Here is a 7,500-nt window from a genome sequence, read left to right as displayed (position 1 = left end):
CCAAACTGATTTGGGGCCTTCAGGTCCGATTCCTCATATCGTTTCTCGAGACGATTTACAATTAGCCGTTCTAGGACTTTCCCTAGGATGGGGAGAAGGCATATTGGGCGGTAGGATTTTGGTTCATCCCTTGGTTTGTCCTCCGATTTCAGAAGTATGCACAATCTTCCTTTTTTCCATGTTTCTGGGACTCTCGTTTCCCGCAGACAGGTGTTATATATCTCTGAGAGGAGGTGAGGGCTGGTATGCCATACCCTTTTGATTACTGCATCATCGATGCCATCAGGACCTGTTGCTCTTCCTGCTTTGCAGGCCTTAATAGCAGCGCCTATTTCCTCAGTTGTGAAGTCTGGATCTAGCTCCACATTGTTGTAACTCTCGTTTTCGAGTTTCACAACTAGCTGATCTTCACTATCCTGATCCGCATCGTCATCAGGTAAGAGGGTTTGGAGCAGTGATTTTATAGTCTCTTCCCATGTCATGGTAAGAGTCTGGTTCCCAGTTTTAATGTTGCTAACAACATTCTCTGTGCCATATTTTGGCTGGAGTACTCTTCTCGTTATGGCCCATGGATCGTTTTTGTCACAGTCAGAGACCCACTTCTTCCATGTCTCTTCTTTTGCCTTGGCTATTTCCTTGTTGAACCGGTTTTTAATTTTGTTGTAGTTTCTCTTTGCAGCTACCAGAGCAGTTTCATTTTCAATTTTGCGTGTATGTTGTAGTAATCGCCGTGCAGACATGGTGTCCCGCCGCAGGTTTGCTAGCTTTGTGTTCCACCATGGTACTGGATTTTGCACCTGTCTCTTCCTTCTCATTGATTTTTTACAGCTCTCATAGACTGCCACCTGCAGTCTGTTTACTTTTTCGTTGACCCCCTCCTGTGGGTTTTGTAGCCAGTTCTCTGTGGCACTGATGAGCTGTCTATCAAAGATTGACCACTTTGCACAGCTAGTATTATAATTTGGAAGTTCTTCTTTTGCCCTCATTCTCTGTGGTACTCTGGCCTCATAAGTGATTGCCCTGTGGTCACTCGATGTCCATTCCTCGTGTACCATCCACCTACACAGCATTCTGGCAGCTAAGGGTGTACATATTGTAACATCGATGTTACTCTCCCCATTGGGCCCACTGAAAGTAGTTAGCTGCGATCTCTCGTTTATAACTAGAAGACCATGTTGAGAGATAAAGTCCTCCAACTTTCTGCCCGCCTCGTCTGTTGTTTGGCTGTGCCAGACTGGTGAGTTGGCATTTGTGTCAGCTCCTATGACTACTGCTTTCCCACTCAGTTTGTCCAGGATGACGTCCAATTCTTTGAGGAACTGTTCTACAGGTGAACCATATTGGCAATAGAGGCTAACTGCGTAGATCTCGCCAAAGTTCCCACTTACACTAGCAACAGCCATGTGCCTATTGCAGAAATTTGTGAGCTGCATTGCTGTTAGTGTCTGCGACCGGGCTGCTATAGCTGCCTTTGTTGCTCCGTGTTTGGCGCTATAGATGAGCTGGTAATTTGGGGGATAGCCAACTACTTTGTTGTTTATGCAGTAGGGTTCCTGGATCAACAGCACATCCACATTCTCTTCATTTATTCTCTGTGCCAGTTGGTCTGGGACTACTTTTGCCCTTTGCCCATTTATTTGGAGAATCTTAATGACATTGTTCTGTGTGCTGGTCCCTTGTCTTCTTCCAGTTTGCAGAGGCCCATCGTCCCTACTGGCCATAATCAGTTCTGTAGGTTATTATGGCCTTGACTTTGTTATATTCTGGGCAGGATTTCTCTGTTACGGCATGGTTGTGTGGCTTCTTAGCACGCTTGCAGTTTGCACAGTGTGCTGGCTGATCTTTCATTGGGCAGTCCTTGTAGGTGTGTCCAGATGCTGCGCAGTGACCACAGATGTTTTCCGCGCTTGTGCACTTGGCAGCTGTGTGTCCATGTCCCTGGCATTTGAAACACCTGTTTATGTTGTTGTAGTTTTTCACTTTATGTGATGTACAGTTTATGTACACACGGCCTTGCTGTGTTAGTTTATTCCAGAGCTCTGGTGTTGTCTCCAAAACCAAGTTTACGTCTTCCCTTTCCTTCGGGCCAGTCTTGAACAGCACCTTCATGCCATCCATCACCTCATCCTGAGATATGTTGAGCCTGGAGAGGTTTCTCTCAAACAGCTCGGTTTTCAGCTCCTCTTCTGTTGTCTGTCTTGGGACGTCGAAGATGATTACCTTTGGGTTTCTTTTCTTTGGATCTGATATAGCAATTCCGGACTGAGCTATGTCTCCGCACTTCCTTATTTTTTCTGCATCCTGATCATTTGGGACCTCAAGAACAATGCCTTTATCTTTTACTGCCTTACATTTTGAGATCCTCACATCTTTTAGTGAAGTGGCGATTAGCGTCCTTACTGTTTCTTGAAGTTCTTTGTCTGTTTTCTGAACTCCGTCTGCTGGTTTAATCATGAGAACTTTTGGTTGCTGGGTTTTCCTGGGCTCGTTTTTCGGTATTGATGGTTGTGCCGCTGCCTTGCTGGCATAGCTCTCGACTTGTACAGGAGATGTATTTACAGTGGCCTTGACACACCTCAGCTCTGTTGATAGCTCTAGAATCTCCATTTCATATTTCTTCAGTATCTGCTCGTATACTGACAGTTTCCCTAGTATGAATTTCTTCTGGGCGTTGTTTATCTTGTTGTTCTCATTAAACAGAAACGCCTCCATCTCTTCTCTTATGTTTGACATTTCCTGATGGTCGATACATATCTTAGTTCCTTCCTTGTCAATTTGATTCATGGAGTTTCGGCCCAGTTCCTTTACTGTGTCTACATTTTCTTTACTGGGCCCCATCCTGGGGCGGCTTTACAGAGCTCTTCTGTTCCTCAGGGCTTAGATTTCCACCCGTGATGAGAACACTACAGGGTACAGAAAACTTCTGAGGGAAGTTTCTCTAATTGTCAGGCATTATCCTCTTCCACCTTCACACATGTACATGATATTTCTTACGTAAGTAGAGTTCCTAACCTAAAGAAAGAACAGTAGAGTTACTAACCTAATCCTATCCTCTTCCACCTTCACACATGTACATGATATTTCTTACGTAAGTAGAGTTCCTAACCTAGAGAGAAAAAAAAAAGAGTAGAGTTACTAACCTAATAATAACATGAGAAGTATAAGGGACCCGTCTAACCTACGATGCTAAATCACCAAGGAGTTTATTTCCTATCGCCGACGTTCATGCTGAGCTGACAGCTACACATACACATACACATACACATACGACTTAGCTACTCTGAGAGTATTTCCTAATCTAGCATGAAAAAAAAAAAAAAAAAAAAAAACTTATGTGATAACAGCAAAAGTTTATTTTTCAGTCACATTTCCTAACCTAACACACATTTTCCTACCATCGGCGTCGTGCAAGAGAGCTGTCACTGCACTCGATATTCTTTTCGGTTTCCTTTCCTAGCCTAACACATAGTTACACAGTTTCCTTTCCTAGCCTAACACATAGTTACACAGTTTCATAATTCCAGACACATGTTGCACGCGATCTTTCTCATGTTAATGAGTGTTTTAACCTAACAGACAACAGAAGATGTAAAGACAGGCCTACCGAAATGTCAGGGCATACTATACACGTCGACAGAAAGGCTGGTATCATTGGTGGCTGGCGAGCGAGAGGGACAATTCTTCAATAAGAGCCCTACTCAGTGATGAGTTCTCTGTTCCTTCCCGTTTCCACGTTGCCCGCGCGTGTGCGTAGTCCATAAAGAAATACTGTTCCGCTGCTATATTATGGCAGAGGAACCACTAGTTCTTTATGTCAACAGTATGGAGGTGAAAAAGGGTACGGCACCACGTGTTTGATAGTTTCCTACAGGCACGATTTAACCTAAGAAATCTGCACTTCCCGACAACCATGCGGCCGCTTCGGAAACTTTGCTTGCAGTACCAGTAACTATAGATCTCACGAGGATAAAAGTGCTTCCCTCTACATCACTGTATAGCACGATACATGGAGAACACAATCCCATGCATACAAACCTGCTACCGACAGCCGTCACGTGGATGCAAGCGGATTACTACAGAGACGCGATGTGCGCGCGGTCCGACACGTGGCCGCTTCGATGTCGTCACTTACAATGCCTATAGCTCCTAAACACACAAAATAATGTGCACTTCTCTTTTCATATTTGGATAGAGAGTCACATGGAGAACAGCAGTGAATGCGTTCACAAGAGCTATCGGCTATCGTCAGGCGGATGCAAACGGATTACTGCATAGGCGCGGCAGAACAACGGCGCGTGTGCGCGCGCGTAGGAAAATCAATTAAACAGCTGTATTCTGAAAGGTACACCACAGTTTCTCTATGTCGTTTGATAGAGTACAAGAACATCTATCAATCGGTGGTCTTGAACTTTCCCCAGCACCCTATCTTTGGGTGACTATCGGCAACTTCCGGTCGCCACGTGGTTACCACGCGTTCTTCGCTTTGGTCGCCTGTAACTTTAAAAATATCAATGAAAGCTTCACTTATTTACACACTGTCCGTTAGAGGAAAGCCTGAAGAATGCATCCGTGTGCTTGAAAGCTAGATAACGATTGAAGCTACTCGGATGGAAACGGATTTCTAAAAGCATGCGGTGCGCGCGGAGAACCGCGCGAGACAAAGAGCAAGGCACGACCACCAAAATAGCACTTTCTAGACACAGTGGCTGACTTTACTGCCGATTTACATATGAAATACAATTACAGCGCCTGTCCAGTACCATTGAAGTTGCAAGAATTCACGAGGTTGTGGTAAGTCATGGCTTTACGAAAACATCGATTTTTGAAAAACTTTGACACAAATACCTTTTCGACGACTCAGGTGATGTATCAGCGACGTTCCACGATGTAGTCTGCGTCGGTGAAGCACTTCACAAATACCACAACTTCACTAATTTAGACGACACAACACTAAATTTCCACTTTCGAAAAAGTCACCATAACACAAGATCGGTTAGAGCGAGGGAAAAGATTTTCCTACACGGGTTGTAATGTCACAACGCGAGACTCTGTGCCAAATTTCACAAAGATTGCACTCGATTTTCCCACCCAAAATGCCGAAAGAACGGGAGCGCACGCGACGCTCGACCGCACGCGACGAGAGGGACAGCGGGAATAGGGACAGCGGGAATCTCGTTAATCCATTCATGCGCGTCACTAATTAGATGACGAGGCATTTGGCTACCTTAAGAGAGTCATAGTTACTCCCGCCGTTTACCCGCGCTTGCTTGAATTTCTTCACGTTGACATTCAGAGCACTGGGCAGAAATCACATTGCGTCAACACCCGCTAGGGCCATCGCAATGCTTTGTTTTAATTAGACAGTCGGATTCCCCCAGTCCGTGCCAGTTCTGAGTTGATCGTTGAATGGCGGCCGAAGAGAATCCGCGCACCCGCGCGCCCCCGGAGGAGCACGCTAAGGCGGACGCGGCCTCGCAGCAAGGAAGATCCGTGGGAGGCCAAGGCACGGGACCGAGCTCGGATCCTGCACGCAGGTTGAAGCACCGGGGCGCGAACGCCGCGCAGGCGCGCGCATCCTGCACCGCCGGCCAGCACGAGGCCAACCAACGGCGAGAGCAGACCACGCCCGCGCTAAACGCCCGCACTTACCGGCACCCCTACGGCACTCACCTCGCCCAGGCCCGGCACGTTAGCGCTGACCCACTTCCCGACCAAGCCCGACACGCCCCGATCCTCAGAGCCAATCCTTATCCCGAAGTTACGGATCCAATTTGCCGACTTCCCTTACCTACATTATTCTATCGACTAGAGGCTCTTCACCTTGGAGACCTGCTGCGGATATGGGTACGAACCGGCGCGACACCTCCACGTGGCCCTCTCCCGGATTTTCAAGGTCCGAGGGGAAGATCGGGACACCGCCGCAACTGCGGTGCTCTTCGCGTTCCAAACCCTATCTCCCTGCTAGAGGATTCCAGGGAACTCGAACGCTCATGCAGAAAAGAAAACTCTTCCCCGATCTCCCGACGGCGTCTCCGGGTCCTTTTGGGTTACCCCGACGAGCATCTCTAAAAGAGGGGCCCGACTTGTATCGGTTCCGCTGCCGGGTTCCGGAATAGGAACCGGATTCCCTTTCGCCCAACGGGGGCCAGCACAAAGTGCATCATGCTATGACGGCCCCCATCAACATCGGATTTCTCCTAGGGCTTAGGATCGACTGACTCGTGTGCAACGGCTGTTCACACGAAACCCTTCTCCGCGTCAGCCCTCCAGGGCCTCGCTGGAGTATTTGCTACTACCACCAAGATCTGCACCGACGGCGGCTCCAGGCAGGCTCACGCCCAGACCCTTCTGCGCCCACCGCCGCGACCCTCCTACTCGTCAGGGCTTCGCGGCCGGCCGCGAGGACCGGCCATGACTGCCAGACTGACGGCCGAGTATAGGCACGACGCTTCAGCGCCATCCATTTTCAGGGCTAGTTGCTTCGGCAGGTGAGTTGTTACACACTCCTTAGCGGATTCCGACTTCCATGGCCACCGTCCTGCTGTCTTAAGCAACCAACGCCTTTCATGGTTTCCCATGAGCGTCGATTCGGGCGCCTTAACTCGGCGTTTGGTTCATCCCACAGCGCCAGTTCTGCTTACCAAAAGTGGCCCACTTGGCACTCCGATCCGAGTCGTTTGCTCGCGGCTTCAGCATATCAAGCAAGCCGGAGATCTCACCCATTTAAAGTTTGAGAATAGGTTGAGGTCGTTTCGGCCCCAAGGCCTCTAATCATTCGCTTTACCGGATGAGACTCGTACGAGCACCAGCTATCCTGAGGGAAACTTCGGAGGGAACCAGCTACTAGATGGTTCGATTAGTCTTTCGCCCCTATACCCAGCTCCGACGATCGATTTGCACGTCAGAATCGCTACGGACCTCCATCAGGGTTTCCCCTGACTTCGTCCTGGCCAGGCATAGTTCACCATCTTTCGGGTCCCAACGTGTACGCTCTAGGTGCGCCTCACCTCGCAATGAGGACGAGACGCCCCGGGAGTGCGGAGGCCGCCGCCCCGTGAAGGGCGGGGAAGCCCCATCCTCCCTCGACCCGCGCAAGGCGAGACCTTCACTTTCATTACGCCTTTAGGTTTCGTACAGCCCAATGACTCGCGCACATGTTAGACTCCTTGGTCCGTGTTTCAAGACGGGTCGTGAAATTGTCCAAAGCTGAAGCGCCGCTGACGGGAGCGATTATTCCGCCCGAGAGCATCCCGAGCCAACAGCGGCGCGGGTCCGGGGCCGGGCCAGGTAGGTCCGTCATCCGGGAAGAACCGCGCGCGCTTGCCGGGAGCCCGAGCGCCCAAAGGGGCGAATCGACTCCTCCAGATATACCGCCGAGCAGCCAGCCAGGACACCGGGGCTCTGCCCAACAGACGCGAACCGAGGCCCGCGGAAGGACAGGCTGCGCACCCGGGCCGTAGGCCGGCACCCAGCGGGTCGCGACGTCCTACTAGGGGAGAA

The 7,500-nt window shown here is 49.6% G+C and overlaps 1 pseudogene; it reads right to left on the bottom strand.

Moving 5' to 3' along the window:
- Positions 1 to 5,136: 5,136 nt before the first annotated feature.
- The window catches only part of LOC126322770 (large subunit ribosomal RNA), a 2,972-nt pseudogene continuing 608 nt past the window's right edge, over positions 5,137 to 7,500 (bottom strand).

This window comes from Schistocerca gregaria, unplaced genomic scaffold (genome assembly GCF_023897955.1).
Source record: "Schistocerca gregaria isolate iqSchGreg1 unplaced genomic scaffold, iqSchGreg1.2 ptg000835l, whole genome shotgun sequence".
Taxonomy (NCBI): Eukaryota; Metazoa; Arthropoda; class Insecta; order Orthoptera; family Acrididae; genus Schistocerca; species Schistocerca gregaria.
The sequence above is the reverse complement of the archived record's forward strand: the minus strand, read 5'-3'. Positions and strand labels throughout refer to the sequence as shown.